This window comes from Macaca nemestrina, chromosome 11 (genome assembly GCF_043159975.1).
Source record: "Macaca nemestrina isolate mMacNem1 chromosome 11, mMacNem.hap1, whole genome shotgun sequence".
NCBI lineage: Eukaryota > Metazoa > Chordata > Mammalia > Primates > Cercopithecidae > Macaca > Macaca nemestrina.
In genome coordinates, this window is record NC_092135.1 from 120,367,126 (window position 1) to 120,384,087 (window position 16,962).

The 16,962-nt window shown below is 40.4% G+C and overlaps 1 protein-coding gene and 1 long non-coding RNA gene across 2 annotated transcripts in view; both read right to left on the reverse strand.

Moving 5' to 3' along the window:
* The window catches only part of LOC105481299 (paired box 3), a 99,094-nt gene that overhangs the window by 74,127 nt on the left and 8,005 nt on the right, over positions 1–16,962 (reverse strand). The gene's annotated exons all lie outside the window — the stretch shown is intronic.
* On the reverse strand, positions 12,868–15,642 carry LOC105481300 (uncharacterized). Its single transcript, XR_986889.3, has 3 exons — positions 15,324–15,642; positions 13,489–13,680; positions 12,868–13,398 (listed from the first exon to the last, which is right to left on the reverse strand). It is a non-coding gene; the product is annotated as an uncharacterized lncRNA (long non-coding RNA).

A 16,962-nucleotide genomic window follows, 5' to 3' on the forward strand; every position in this document is an offset into this window, starting at 1 on the left:
TATACAGAATCCTTAATGTGCTCTCTCCACTGTGCTCTGTTCCGCACTCCCTCTCCTCTCAAATGCAACAATTTCATTTTCTCCAAATTCTAAAAGGATATTTTTAATCTCAAACCTCCAAAATGAATTGTACAACAGTCTTTAAGCCCTGTTACACATGATTAATATAAGTAATTTTGACAAACTATATATTTATCTTCTTTCACAGAAATCATTCTATAGTTTCATTTTAGCATTTTTTTATCTCAGTTTCCTTAATGAGTATAAATTTATATTTATATTAACATTACAATCCCTCTGACCAACTGTAAAAATAATCTTCTTCGTACTTTAAATTTTTTAAAATCTCTTGAAGAGAATGGAAAATAGTAAAGGTCTCAACACTGTAGAGTTAGCGTTCTTTCTAAATGTTCAAATTATTTTAACCAGCAAACATAATCATCTCTATAAAGGAAGCTTTTTTAAAAAAAGAAAAAAACTCTGCTTTTGCTACTTTAGAGTGGAAATGTTATTAAAATATCCAAGATGTCTCAATATTTTAACTTGAAGCATATGTATTTTTGCATTCCCTAAAATGTTTTAATGTTTTTATATAGTTAAACAGAATAACAACTCTTCTTCGAATCTCAACTAGCACTTCCCTAAGAAAACATGAAAAAAAAATAAGTAGAGGAAATCAATACTCAGATGGAGTACTGCTCACCACCCCAAGCTTGGCAAAGCATCATGAATGCCTGCCATTTTAAAAGCTATACAGTTATCTTGCTATTCAAACTATATTAAACAAATTCATGCCATATCTCTCACAAATTCAACTTCTTCAAACCCGCTAGGACCCAATTCATGTGGCAGAATCTGTCAGAGTTTTGTCTGTGGATACGGAAAAGGGAGTCAATAATTTGAATTGTTTTGATTTGTATGGAATTACTGAAGAAAAATTCTAATGTTAGCTAGAAGTGAAGTGGCTAAGATCAGATTTCTTCTTTAATGTAAAGGTCAAGTAGCGACTTTCTCTCTTATTAAAGAAAAATTTTAATTTTGATTCAAAGTTCAAAATTGCAATATATTTGATCTGAGTACAGGATAATGACTAAGAAAAATAGAGACAAACTCTTTCATATGGTAAACAGCAGTGCTTATTATTCTGAATGTACAAAGGGGTATAGTTTCTCTTCCTAACATTCTCGTTTTATAATGTTTGGCTTCTATTTTAAAAGATTAGTAAATATTTTATGACAATATTTGCTTACATATGTTTCCACAAACCTATTTAAGATAACCTACAATAAAGTTTGAGCCATAGATATCAGGTACATACAAAAAATTATGCATGCAAATATTAGTTTGGATATTTTATATGCTCTAAAATTTTCTCGAACAAAAAAAAAAATCACCAAATTTTCAAAGTGCATTTTATGTTGTTAATTTTACCATTCAGTCTTTGCAATTAAAAAGTGTAATATTTGAATGACTCATTGTCTACCTTCAGAATATATAGCTGAATATGTTGTGTAGATGATTTTTGAAATAATTTTCCTCCACAAAAGTAAAATAGTAAAAAAAATGGGAGGATGAAACTTAGTAAAATCTCCCCTTGATAGGCTATGACATTTTGCTTTGGATTGTTTTCAATATAACAAAAAAATATTTCTTACATTCTTTCCAAGTTTTTAAATGCTTCAATGTCCTTACAAAAACAACAAAAGTTTTCAGATTTGAACTGCTCTCCTGTTTAATCTTTACAAGTTTTCTCTGAAACTCTGTTTGGCATTGAAAATTTTGATTTATTCAAATAAGATTTTTAAATACGTGAGTGTATATGTGTGTGTTTTAGTTAAGAGCAGAAAAATCTTGTTTGCCCCAATCAGTTGGGACAATCGCTAAGTGTGAGCCATTAGGGCGTTCATTTAAGATATGACTTAGAATCATCTGAAATGAATGCACTATTGTCTGAGTCTCCTTCTCTTCAAGACCAGACAGCTTCTAACTTTGTGGTCAGTAACCAGAAATCCTGTGTGTCCCTCTCTGGACACAGGAAAAAAATCGTCCAGGCACAGACGAAAGAGAGAGTCTCACCCTCCTGTGTAAGCAATTCTAACTTCCCGGCAGAATCATGAGCAACCCATTGAAAGGGAAGCTCTCGAAACAATACCCGGAGGCCTTTCCAGCCTCTTCTGGAAGCCACAGCTTTGAGAAGAGGTGCAAGAAAACACGCATCTCCCCGCGTGGATGGAGAAGAGCCGGTGCGTTCACCTGTGATACTGCACAGAAGTGCTTCTTCCCAGTGGGCTTCGTTTCCCACCTCCTTCCAGCACCTAAAGGCATCTTTCCCCCCAAACTCAAGGCAAGGTAGGAGTTGCTCACCTTCTAAGATATCAAGGGTCCTGGTCCTCTCCATCCTTGCCCTGATTCCCCGGCTGCCTGCGGGCCCCACGGTTTCTTCGAGTGGCTGCCTGTACCTTCTACAAGTCGGCTGAGAGGTGGACAGGGCCACAGCTGCCACAGCTGCCACAGCCTGCTAGAGCTGGGAGAGACCATGGCCTTCACCTCGCCCACAGCTTCCATTTGTCATAGGAGGGGAGAATGAGGTCCAGAAAGGGAAAGCAACCTGGTTGCAGTAATAGTTTCGGAGACCTCCAAGAAACATCTAGAAACTGCCTAACACAACCTTTACAGCTAAGGGAACTAAGCCTCCCTGCATCCTCCAATGAAGGGTTTTTCCCACCTGCCCCTATGCAGTGAGTGGATGTTTCTCATCTTCTCGTGAGGAGTCGGTCCAAGATCCCCCCAAAGAGTCTTCCTACAGAGACAGAGGATGCTGTGTGGAGTAAGAACCATATGAGTAAATTGTTAGTCAAACCCAGACTTTGACTTCTTGAAGCAAGCAAGATAAGGCACAGGAAATGAAGAAGCACCCTGCATATTCTAAAGTGCAAGACGCAAGTTGGCACTGTTAGTATTTGGCTCTTACATGGTGTGCTGACTCACAGTTTACACACGGAAGCGTACCATCTCTCCCCACCTCTGCTGAACAAGGACAAGGTAGATGGTTTTGTGGGACCTGAAGCTTTCACAATTTAGGGGACTCCTCTTGAGAAATAAATACAATATATCTTAATTTTACAATATTTACAAAAATCTAATGACATAAAGATATCGTTAGGGCTCCTCCCAGTGCCTGGAAGGGACCTACAAAGGTTCCTTAGCTCTGTGCTAAACCCGCCTCTTACAGGAACCCCTCCTGGGGAGACGTGGACTGTTTTTCTAGATGCTCATACTCCCTTTCACTACCTAATATTTATAAAACACAAATCAAGCCTGAGTGCCGGCTTTGGCCATCCAATAGGAACCCAAGATCATTTAAATCAAGTTTGTTCCACCTGTGGCTCGTGGGCCACACGCAGCCCTGGATGCTTTTGAATATAGCTCAAAACAAATTCATAAACTTCGTTAAAACATGAGTTTTGGCCCTGTGTGGTAGCTCACACCTGTAACCCCAGCACTTTGGGAGGCCGAGGTAGGCGGATCACGAGGTCAAGAGATCGAGACCAGCCTGGCCAACGTGGTGAAACCCTGTCTCTACCAAAAATACAACAATTAGCCGGGTATGGTGGCATGTGCCTGTAGTCCCAGCTACTCGGGAGGCTGAGGCAGGAGAATCACTTGAACGTGGGAGGCAGAGGTTGCAGTGAGCTGAGATCGTGCCACTGCACTCCAGCCTGGCATCAGAGTGAGACGCCATCTCAAAAAAAAAAAAAAAATTGAGATTTTTTGTGATTTATTTTTTTAGCTCATCAGCTATCTTGTTAGTGTTAGTGTATTTTATGTGTGACGCAAGACAATTCTTCTTGTTCCAGTGTGGCCCAGGGAACCCAAAAGATTGGACACCCTGATGAAAATGGTCCATGAATACACTGGCAGTTTCTGAATCCCAGATATCGTTGGTGAACTCAATGCCAGTTCTTCCACTGAGACCCTTTTGGTTTATATGCTCCAAAGTGATTTGTTTCTGAGGATCTCAAGAGTCCCAAAACTGAGAGTCTAGGAGTGTCTAGAGATTTAAGTCTCTGGCCCCCCGCTGGCCAGAAGCCTCCCCCACCCCCAGCCACAGCTAGCGGATCCATGACAGACATCCCTTGTACCCCGCTCCTCTAGAGGAGGGGAATCTCATTTCTTCAGACCTCTGACAAGTGTCCAGGAGCCACTAGGGATGTGAGAGCTCAGCCCAGACCTCTGCTCCTTGGGGAGGGCTGTGAGTTTTAAGGTGAGATGAGCTCCACAGTTCCTTCCCAGTCTATAGCTCTGGGCCAAAGAGACCCTTCCTGTCCTTCTGCTTTTTGCCAGGGAGCCCAAAGGACACAAGCCAAGGCCCTTCCCTGGCACTGAGGAAGTGAGGGAAATCCACCTGTGGTGGAGGGGCGTTCTTGGTCCAACCTGGCTCTGTCTCCTCCTGGACAGCTCAATGGGGAATTGTGCCCTAGCAGGTCCTGCCCACCAGCACAGAACTCCCTCATAGCAGAGCTAATCCTGTCCTTTCTCGGTGAAGACAGGATCTGCTGAAGTGTGATTTTAGGGGCATCAGGAACCTATCTCCTGCCCCCACCAAACATGGACACCTGAGATTCTACCTTTAGGGATTAATTCCTTCATGCTAAGTTGTCAGCTCTCGGCATCCTTTAGAAAAGAGCAAATACTTTCCATTTAACCAGTTAAAGGCTTACCCAGTTGAGTTTCTTTTGTTTATTTGTTTGTTTGTTTTTGTTTGTTTGTTTGTTTTTGAGATGGAGTCTCACTCTGTTGCCCAGGCTGGAGTGCAGTGGTGTGATCTTGGCTCACTGCAACCTCTGCCTCCCAGGTTCAAACAATTCTCCTGCCTCAGCCTCCCAAGTAGCTGGGACTACAGGCACCTGCCACCACGCCTGGATAATTTTTGTATTTTTAGTAGAAATGGGATTTCACCGTATTGACCAGGCTGGTCTCAACCTCCTGATCTCAAGTGATCCGACCTCGTCAGCCTCCCGAAGTGCTAGGATTACAGGTGTGAGCCACTGCACCCAGCCAACCAGTTGAGTTTCTATACGAATGAGGTATAGCTGGGTGCAAGCCTGTGTGTGTGTGTGTGTGTGTGTGTGTGTGTGTTGTAGTAGTAGTGGTAGTAGTAGTAGCAGGAACGTACAAGACAAAAGGCAGGGACAGGGATTCAGGAAAGGAGAGGGAAGAGCACCCAAGACTGACTTCATTCTTTTCACCTAAGGTCAGCCCACAGGGCCTTTTATGGAAGGAAAGTGGGGGAAAACATTTTCAAAGGCTTTGGGAGAGGAGGGTTAGGAGGTAGGGGAATTTTCAAGTATGCCTGCGAAAAGCCTACACTTGTTCTGGTAACATCATTTCCTGTAAATTGTAGTTTGAGTGACAGTTCCTTTTATTGTTCCTGAAGTTTTTCCATAAGAATTTTCCAAGTACCAGAAATTTCCATGTGAAAGACAGTTATTGTCTTACCTAATGAATTTAATTTGGGTTTTCATGTTACAAAAAAATAGAAAGGATTCATTTCAGGGGAAAAATTGTTAGTTTAAACCAGTAACATTAAATTATAGTAATTCAATAAAATGATGAAAGTTAGCCAACAAAGATTCAGAAAAAATTTGGCTCTCTGTGTCATTTGTATTTTATAATAAAGAAATGGTTGGTCTCCTTATCTGACCAAGGTATATACTAGCACCCCATTAGGAATAGAGTCCAAGGTCGGGCATGGTGGCTCACACCTGTAATCCCAGCACTTTGGGAGGCTGAGGTGGGCGGATCACCTGAGGTCAGGAGTTCGAGACCAGCCTGGCCAACATGGTGAAACCCTGTCTCCACTAAAAATACAAAAATTAGCCAGACGTGGTGGTGCGTGCCTGTAATCCCAGCTATTCGGGAGGCTGAGACAGGAGAATTGCTTGAACGTGGGAGGTGGAGGTTGCAATGAGCTGAGATTATGCTGTTGCACTGCAGCCAGGGTAAAAAGAGCAAAACTCTGTCAGGAAGGAAAGAAAGAGAGAAAGAGAGAAAGAGAAAGAGAGAAAGAGAAAGAGAGAGAGGAAGGAAGGGAGGAAGGAAGGAAGGAAGGAAGGAAGGAAGGAAGGAAGGAAGGAAAGAAGGAAGGAAGGAAAAGAAAGAGAAAGAGAGAAAGAGAGAGAGAGGGAGGGAGAGAGAGAGGGAGAGAGGGAGGTAAGGAGTGAGGGAGAGACAGGGAGGGGGAGGTGGAGGGGAGGGAGGGGGAGGGGAAGGGGGAGGGAGGGAGGGAAGAAAGGAAGGAAGGAAAGGGAAGGGAAGGGAGGAAAGAAAGAAAGAAAGAAAGAAAGAAAGAAAGAAAGAAAGAAAGAAAGAAAGAAAGAAAGAAAGAAAGAAGGAAGGAAGGAAGGAAGGAAGGAAGGAAGGAAGGAAGGAAGGAAGGAAGGAAAGAGAGAGAGAAAGAGAAAAAGAGAAAGAGAGGGAGAGAGAGAGGGAGGGAAGGAGGAAGGGAGGAAGAGGGAGGGGAGGGGAAAGGGGAAGGGGAGGGGAGGGGAAGGAAGAGGGGAAGGGGAGGGGAGGGGGAGGGAGAGAGGAGAGGAGAGGAGAGGAAGAAAGAGAAAGAAAGAGTCTTGTGCAATGGCTTAGCTTCAATTTTTCTAAAAAGGACAAATAATATAAGACAGAGGTATGCCAGGAAATGAGTGAGTACTTGCTTTGACCTCCACAAGAGTTGTATTTCCCTACTTTTTACTGACAACACATTGAGCCTCTTACAAAAGCAAGATGAGACAGTCATCCCACTTATCCATTGGTTTTATTTTCAGGAATGCCCCAAGAAAGACCAGCTGATACTTTCCATAGACAAGGAGAAGACCCAGAGGAGCCAAGGCCCAAAAAGTTTACTGAGAAGCCCAGAAACTGAATCCAAAGTAGAACAGGCCTTGAGTTTCCATCCTGGCCTCCTCCTTGGAGCCAATTCCCTGTATAATGGGGACTTGCCCAGTACCCAGGCACTCCTCTAACCCCTGCACTCTTAAGCCTGGCTCTTTGTAGTTTCTGATATGATGCTAAATCCCCAGTCTTCCATTCGACTTCTGCTCTCAGACAAAAATTCAGCAAGTATTTGGAGCTTGGCAGGGCCAGTGACCACAAACGGACACTGGCTTCTAGTGAGAAACTGTAAAAGTTGCCTTTCTGTTGCCCTCTGATAAATGTGTGTCGTGTACACACGTGCCCCAGATGTGCCCTGTCTGCACAAAAGCCAAGCATATCTACCACCTGGAAAGTTTCCACACTGGATCAATTCCCAAATTATATTCTGCTCTGGCATACTGCTAGTCCACCGGGGGCACCGCGAGGAGACCATTTATTTGCTCAACTTGAAATGGACTTTCAGCCTTCTTTAGAAATGGTCTGAGAGGGTGTTTTAGACGACCCAGAACTTCCCAAAATGTAACCAACTGTTCCCATCTACTTGGGAATCATGAAATGGAAAATGGAAACACTTTCCTCAAATGAATTAGTGATCTACTTCCTATTTTTTAAAAACTTGCAAGTTTATAAATCAGAAGCAAAGGGCTGCTCTCCCCACAAAACACCTGCTCTCTGACATTAAGCCTGGAGGTTTAAGTTCCCTGGAGGATGGCTCTGCCTGCCACTTCCCTTCACCTGTATGGATAAAAGCAGTGTGATGATCTGTCAGTCACCTAAAGCTTGATCACTATGGGCCTAGAAGCAAATTATTTTACATGATCTAAATGTTTGTTGGGAACATCACAGCAACTTCATGAACAAATGAAAATTTTCCATGTTGATATTAATCCTCCGTAGACTTTCCTTCCTGTGTGGAGAGCTGCATACTTTTACAGGTAGTAATCAGATGCCACAAACTATGAGCCTGATTCAACCCGAATTATGCAGAGCAGGGAGTTTTTAAAAAGCTGCTTTTGATTTTTCTTAGCTCTTCGTAGACACTCTTAATGCAGGCCTGTTTCCATCCCCTAACTGACTCCTTTAGATTTCCATAGGCAAGTCAGAGAGAAAGCAAGAAGGAAATTGAGGGTACCTTGCTAGCCGTCTTCCATCTAAGCGCAAACAAAAGTTCTAGAATTAAGAAAACGCATTCTCCTGCCTTACCGGCAGACTATGTCCTGCACATTCTGAGCCTGGCCACAAGAACAGTCAAGAAAGAAGACGTGTTTTTGTTTTTCTGTAATTTTTTTAAAAACAAAATCAAGATTTTGATTTCCAGAAATATCCTTCACCCCTAACTTGTTCTCCTATTTCTGAAAGGCCCATTCCTAAGAAGAAATGACTGGAAACATTTGCTCTATAATATTCATTGGCATTCACAGCTCCAGTTTTCTCGGGAGGATTTTGAGGGAGTTGTTTTTCTCATGTACTTGGAGCAGAGTCCTTTCTGGCTCATTTCACGGACTGAAACGTCTAGCTTAGGTAGACCAGGTATTCAGCAGGGCAACAACGGAATTCTGTAGCATCAGATTTAAGGGAAAATAGATTGAAATGATTTGGGGGAAGCAAGGCTTTCAGAAAAAACATAAAAAGTCTTTTGTGCAGAGATGGGCATGGATACATACTCTCTAAAAATTCACAAATTAAAAGTCAGCCACTCCCAAACTCAAGAAACCCCTAGAGCATCCGGCAGCACTTCTGAAAAATAAATACAAGACCATATTTTCTTATTCATAAACCCCTCTCTTACTAGTTCAAACCTAATTTGGTGACCTTGGAGACAACTTTTCTTTTGTAAGTAAACAATTATAATAAGTTGCCTCTAAGTCATTATAAAACTACCCACAATTTTTCTGGCTTACAAAGAAAAATAAGAATACTTAACATAAAGAGACTACTTTTGATGTTGTCAAACTTAAATGAACAGCAAATAGGGGAAAAGAATTTTTTAAAAAGAACCAATAAGTCAAAGAAAAAAGTTTTCCTTGTATTTAGAGAATGTTCCATTTGAAGAAGCAATAGAATATTGGAGGAATGTCCAGAGGGTAGTCACTGATAGCAGAACAACTCTAAGCAGTAATTTTGAAACCTATGTTCCTACTCACATATAGTGATAGGAGAAAACATATCATTTTGCTTGTGCAAGTGCCCAAAAGCAAACACACTCCTGCACCATGCTTTCTAAGAACTTCCCCCACCATTTGTTCTCAATGCAGAACCCAAATTCCACCAAAGCTACCAGAATTACAAATGTCTTTCCTTTTGTCCTTACCAGGGAGGAATGATTTTACAAATAAACTCACACAGGTGCCAAATGGTGCTGTCAGATTGAAAACAATCTACATGTTGTTAAATAAGTCATCCTTTGCCAATATGATGGAGTACTATGCAGCTATACAAACAAGACATTATGCAGAATAATTCCTGAGATATATTCTAAAGTAGAAAAAAAATCAAGGTGCAGAAAAGTTTATACTGCAGGTAGACTACCATTTCTGCCAAAGGGGTAAGATAATATTTTTTTAAAAAGAGAGAAATGTAATTGTTTGGTTGGCATAGAGTGTCTGGAAAAATAGACAAGATACTGGTCCCTAGCAGACAGAGGTGGGAGGAAAACTAGTCACCGGACATCCATTTATATCTTTTGAATTTTGTGCAAAGTGAACGTTTTACCCAGTCAAAAATAAATACGATAATTTTTTTTTAATCTGACAAAGTATATGTTTCACTTGAGTGTTTGGGTCAACAAGAGTGCAATCCTCAGAATAAAAGAACATTTCCCTTTGGAGGCTGAGAGTTGGCCCCCATAATCCAGGAGTCTCCTTGCATCTAAAAGCCTTCAGGGGGCCGGGACCGTCCAGAAGGAAGGCCCCATGGCTCGCCAGCGAATTTTTATCAGTTCACTGGGGGCCCGGCTGGCCAAGGAGCTCGGCTGCCTGCTGCGAAGCCTAAGCCGCAACAGCTGCATAAACTGGCTGTGCCCCAGCCTGACCTATTTTGGAGACAGGTCAGACCAGTGCATGCGGGGATAAGAAAACAACCTTCCTTGGAGCCACTGGCTGCACTGCCAAGCTGCGCCAGAAGGAGAAACATGGGGGCAGGAGCTCTCCAGCTCCTAGGAGCCTTACTAGCCAGGCTACTTTCTTTTTCAGTCTCACACTGCACCCCAATAACACAGAAGCCTCCAACATTTTGGAACTAAATGGAGGAAAATGAAACAGAAAGGTCATTAAAATGTATCCTTCAGCTTGAAGAGTGCTACTTTGGAAGGTATCCTTAAAACTCCTGAGCTCCAGTTTTAAAGGAGAGGGAATTAAGAAGAATCATGCGCAAAGAAAAAAGAATGCACACAACCTCACGTGCAGAGCCATAAAGACCTTTAAGAACAATGACGCAGGCTGAAGAGGGGATATAATGAGAAACTGTGCAAAAACAATTCCACAAAATGAAACACTGTAACAGCATTTTAGGAATAGGAATGGATATATGAGACTCATTTTCAAAAAGCAACCTATTTGTCAATTCCTGCTCCGCTGAAAAAACTTGTGCCAAACACACAAAAAAAGTTTGAGTTGTAGTTTCAAAAAAAGCCAAGCTAATCTAAAAGAGCAAAGTAACCTTTTAAACTGGGAGGAAAAGTAATTAAGAAGCATGTTTTGACATCTCAGCTAATGGTTTTAGAATTTTATTTTTTATACCCATTAAATTGAAGTTATTTACATTAAATAGTTGCTCATAAACTCAATTTTTTGACTTGGTGAAAGCGGACTTAGTGGTGTGGGTGGGTGTCTGTGTGTGTGTGTGTGTGTGTGTGTGTGTGTGTGTGTGTGTGTGTGTTTGGTCTTCATTGTTGTTTCTAAGCCCTGAATTAGGTTTTATCTGCCCTTGGGCAGAGCCCATCTGCTAGTTTGTAGGCTGGTCATTTTCTGCATGTTCAGAGATTTTTTCCTCCAACCAAGACTTTTGAGTTTTACTGCTAGGTGTAATTTGCACATAATATGCACCTTCTCGTTTCTTTCTCACAGAATCCTGGAAAGCTGGTATGCAGTTCCCTACCTTAGAGATGTCAAAACTGAAGTTCAAGAGGTCACAACTAAAATGTGCTTGGTCTCAATTTTAGAGCAAAATTGGTGATGCAAAAACAGACCACTTTCACCTTGGGTACTGTGCTTTCACAATGCAACAAAGATCTGAAAAGGTACTTTGGAGTGTGTTTAAATCAAACAAGACAAAAAGCATTCAATTGCTTTAGTGAACCTCAGTTGGGAAACTAGCCAAGTGGGGATTCATAAAGAAGAAACCTATTGCTTTTCTTATAATAAAATGAATTGGACCAATTAATTTTCTTTAGTTCAGGTTAAGCTCAACCATGATGATTGAGACACACACATGCACACACGCTGTGGCCAAGATTTTCTTAATCATGATATTACATTTGAATATTGAAAAAATTTAAATATATGTTTGAAGACAGATTCTATGAATCTATAATCATTTAAAAATGAAGGAGAAAGAGGTAGTATAAAGGAAACTAGGAAGTTAGTACTCAAAGGCAAGGGCCAATGAACTGGGTAAGAGCCAAGAGCCTGTGAACTGGGTAAGTTATGCCTACACTGGAGTTTGCCACAAAAAGCGTGGGGGGAGAAGAGGGATATATTTAAAAGTCACTTTCACTTTATGTATATATATACATTTAGCATATCTGTGTACCTGTAAAAATCACAAAATGCAAATGCAGGCTTTCTATTAAAAATGCAAATGTGTATGTGACCATATCAGCATTTACTATGAGAGTACACAATAATTCCATGGTGAAACACAAATTTCATAGCAGTTAACTTTTCTTTCTTAGTGTTCTACCCTAACTTACTTATTATTTCCAATCATTAACACAAGACCAAATGTATTTAATTCTACCATTGTTTCCATAAATATGCCTACTTTTCAATTATAAAAATTTTGAAAATCTACATTTAAGTCTTGATAAACCTATACTACTTGAATTATCCATATGATCCTATAAATTTTTAAGTGCTAAAAATCAGTGGTATTTCCTCTCTCTCAATCCTATGTTGTTCAACCAAGAAGTCTCCCGTCCCTGTCACAAAGCATTTTGATCACCTATTTTTTTTTTTTCTGAAACAGAGTCTCGCTCTGTCATCCAGGCTGAAGTGCAGTAGCACGATCTCAGCTCACTGCAACCTCCGTCTCCCAGGTTCAAGCAATTCTCCTGCCTCAGCCTCCAAAGTAGCTGGGGTTACAGACGTGTGCCATCACACCCGTCTAATTTTTATATTTTTAGTAGAGATGAGGTTTCATCATTTGGCCAGGCTGGTCTCAAACTCCCAACCTCAGGTGATCTACCTCCCTCGGCCTCCCAAAGTGCTGGGATTACAGGCGTGAGCCACCGCGCTGGGTGGCTTGATCAGCTATTTTTAAACAGAATATGTTGGATTAGGTCCAAGGTGCATGGGGAATTGGCTTATAGAATTCAGAGTTGATATTCACATACTATTACAGATACAGTAAATATGGCCAAACAAAAGTACATAAGAAAGTGTAGTCGAGGAATTACGCAATGAGTTTAAGGAGCCAAATATACAGCTAGTTTAATAGTTGCCTACCTTGAGTTTTAATCTATTTTGCTAGGGAAGGTAATTTATCAATCACCTTAGTAAGAGGTGGACATAAAAACTCAGACTACTTTGATCAACTTACTTTACCACAAAGTGGAGGTGTTTTGTTTTGTTTTGTTTGACTTAAAATCCTGCAGCAAAATGTAAAATGCTATGAACTTTGCTGTATGCAATGTGCGAGGCAAAATGCTTTCTCAAGATTTTCGTTTCTCCTAGAAGAAATGTGCATCAAATCAAATTGTTAACACTGTTGCCCTTTATTCAATACAATTTCATTTTCAAAGACAAGTGGCCACTTCAACAGCAGCAATTACCTGTTGGTGGTTTTTAAAAAGATTTATCAGGAAGGAAAGAAGGAAAAGAAGAAGATAAGAATTTATAACACCTATTATTCTTCAACTGTCCTCAATAACTATATTTCATGATTTTCATATCTCCCTTTGACAGTTGTGAACTTTCTAATTCTTCTCTCTTGAATCGGTGTTTTATAATGTTAAATAGGCATTTTGATAACTGTGCATATTCCAACTAAAAATTGGAAATATATGTATTCTGTTCATTTTGGAGCATAATCTCAGCTTAGATAATTTGAAGAAAGCTTTCCTAAAGGAGAGGTGCTCTGCTTCCAGCAAAAGCTCACAATGCTATTGGAGCTCAGTATTTCCCAACACTGTAGGGTAGAGCTAAAAGCTGAGTTGCATCTTGCTCTACCGAAGACTGGTGTGAATGGGACAAAAATATCTTTCCCAATAGGGCAGAGGATGGCCATTAGGGGATTAGTCTTCTCACTAACCTTTATTAGGAAGGAAAGAAATAAAATAGGTATTGAAGGTAAGAAATTATAACACCTATTATTCACCTATTATAGAATTATAATACCTACTGCTGCTTTGGTGTCTATCTTCCAGAAAGATAGCAATATCTGAATTTTCTCAGAAATATCTGAAATTCCTTTTCACAATTCCCCAACTAAAGGCAGCCGGTTCTTGGGTCAGCAATTTTGAGTTGGTACTGAGGTGAGGCCCAGCTTGGAGCTGGAAGCTGCTGTCCCTGGGGCAGTGTATGAATACACAGCCTAATACACAAGGATGAAAAGTTCTTGAACTCTGTATGTATATGAAATATACATTTGAAATATACGACAAAGAACTATTTAATGCTATATCTGGACCCAGGACATGGGAACCGTAACAAATCTGAGCTAACTGTAACTTCTGGCTTAATCTATTTCAGGCAGTTGTTCTACACTGCAATGTTTGGTAGTAAATATTTTACATCAGAGAGCATTTAAGCACAGATAGATTATTAATTAATAGGAGGATTCTAATAGAAAATATTAGATAATACCCACCAAAATTCTGCTCTCTATGTCAAGATTCATCTTGCTCAAGAGCGAACAAGAGTAAAAAATAAAATAATAAAGCCTCATGCACAATTTTTTAGTAATGAAATGAGCACAAAGAAGGAGATTTGAAAACCTCACACACAGGCAGATTCATGATGCACAGTTATATATCCAAAGCCTAAATCTGGCATGAATTGTACAACCTCAGTTAGTGCTCTTTGTTGGAATTTGCAAATTAAGCGCAGAGATGGTATTTCCAAAAGATTCCTTTGCAGAAGTTTTGCTTTCATAATAAAAGAAAAACCTATGCAAATACACTGAGTTCTTAAACAAAAGTCTAATAGTTCATCTCAGAATCAACAGTTTAAAAAAGTCGTAAAGTGATTCAAGGAAATATTTCTCCTGGCATTCAACAACTGGGAGACTGTGCTGTTACCTCAGTTTCTGATGACTTGAGAAAGTGCAATCCATAGGACAAACATATCTTCATTTTGTGCAACTAAATATAGTTTAGTGCCAGCATAATTCTTAGTGTAATAATTAAACTCTAACAATACACATACCGCACACATAAACACATATCTATTCCCAAATTATAGAGGATTAGAAATATACATGAGAGTCACCTAACCATCTATAAACACAGAAATTATGGAAACACGGGTAGAGAGATGTAGTCAATATAACTCTCAGATTCCTGTATATTTAATTATTCCCCACCTAATTTTACATAAAAATCTGCTATGTTTTCATTAAATTCCAGCTTGGAAGACAACTTTAGGGCAACTTTTGTATTTAGAAATTTAGCAACAGGCAGGTAGTAGCTGCCGTGCTTTCTGCCACCCACCCCTCGACAAAATGAGAATCTATTTGATGATAAATTCACCATCATAGCCTCAGTTCTAAGTAAGAAATCACGATAGGATAATTAAAAACACCCCATGAGTCTTCTCTACAAACCTACAACATGTAACTGGTTTCAGTTCCTATTTCTTAAAGAGAATTTGGTCAATTCCTCCTTAGAGATTTCAGAGGAAAAGAAGGATTTTCCAGGACAGATAAATTGAAATGATCCCGCTTTGATCTCTGTGGTTAAGAACCCGGCACAATGGAAGATGACCACTGAGGGGCCGCGCTCCCGGCCTTTTAATGCGTAACAATGGTATCACAAACAGCTACTTAATCAATATTTGGCCAGAGCTGCTGAAAACTTCCTTTTCAGATTTTAATTCCCACTTGTAAAACAACCCCAGAGCAGCCAGTGAGATAAGACATTAAACTGACTGCTTAATTGCCTTTTAGTGTCTTGTTAGTTATATATGTACATTATAAACTGTTCTTTAATCTTTATTTACCCTCCTGGATAAGGGTACCTGTCATACAGAATCCAATCGAACTTAAAACATGTTCTGTTCCAGCCCAAGCCAAACTCTATTTCTCAGCGTTTGTTTGTTGTTACTGTTGCAGCTTTTCATTTTCATTGGCCATCTACTTATATACAACTTAAACATTTAGTCTCACAGTAGGAAGAATTTGTTGTTGTTGTTCTCAAAATATATGCATTCATGGACGCTGAAGCCATTCGGATTTAGCGGCCACGCTCCTGTTCACGTGATCGATTTCTGTATATTCCACTCGCCTGAACCGCTGCGCGCTGACTGGTTCCGCCTCACCGCCCGGGTGGGTTTTACTGCTCAGCCCTGGGGACTTTTAAATGACCCTTCAGTAATTATTACGCAGTAGAAGCCCCTACGTCCTGGTTCCGGTGCTATCAACAATCAAATCAAACCCCAAAATAAACATACGATTTCAAGCATTAATTAGAAAATCTACATGTTTTCAATAAGGCTAGAAGGTAAGCACACAGCAGTCAACCAAACCAAATAGGCGAAAAGAAAAAGCTAGGAGCTGAACTCTGGTGTTTCCTTTCAAGTCGTTGCAGCAGGAAAATTGTTACCGCGACATTAACAGATAGAACACGGCGTGGTGTTCTAATAGAATTCAAGTTCTGATACTTCCAACACTTTTTTAAATGGGTGGTATTTCTTTGTTGAGTTTTGCAAGGACTTCAGAAAATATGAAGTTTACTCTAAACAATCGAGACGACGTTGAGGTCAAATTCGTGATCCTAACAAATTGACTTGGAGAGCGGTCTGGTCCGTCCACTTGAATAAAGGATCCGAGGCCATAAACCTATGATCCTACACCCAATGATTTTAATCTATGGGAAAGTTTGTCTCCCGCCTTCCCTTGTTCCCAACCTTGAACCAAAATGTCCCTTCCTGCTCAGTAACGGGAAAAGAAATGACCCTTCGTTTTCCTTGATTTCAGCAGTCCCTTAATGATAAGAGTGCTCTTTTCATGATTTCACTGGAAATAAAATATTCCAAAGACCTTTAATGCTTTTCTACGTTTTAAACTGATTTATCTTCCCCTACCTCCCCTCAAAAAAGCTGAAGTCGTCCTCGTGAACTTTACAAAAGCTGACAAGCTTACAAATAAAACGGAAACTTGAGCAAAACTTTTGTCACTTTTACTTTCTCCAATTTTTTAAGAAAGCACTCTTTTTTGTAAACGTCAAATAGGAGGGGACGGTTAGGAAAGGAATATAAGCCCCCAATCGACTATGCTTGAGATCTCTTAGCGGTATCTTTTAAATTGTTGCAAACCTCCCACGCTCACTTGTGATTTTAAAAGGGAGGAAAGTCTTATGAGAGTGTATCGCCAGTCCCCAATCAAAACATCAATTTGGCAATCTGGCCTCTCTCCCCCTGCACTCCGGAGCTGCCACTTCAAAGCCACTACAACAAGTCAGTAATTGTAACGTTGCATCTAAATATTTAAGCGAGAGTCTTGCAGTCGCGTGTCCATTTACAGTCCTCAACTGTCCTCTAATTCCATTACTGCACAAAGCAAAAATGTTTCCCAAAACTCACAAACAGGAAAAGCGTCACCCTGCTGAAGGAGAAGAAGGAGGGGTGGAGGAGGAGGAGGAGATGATGAAGGGGCAGT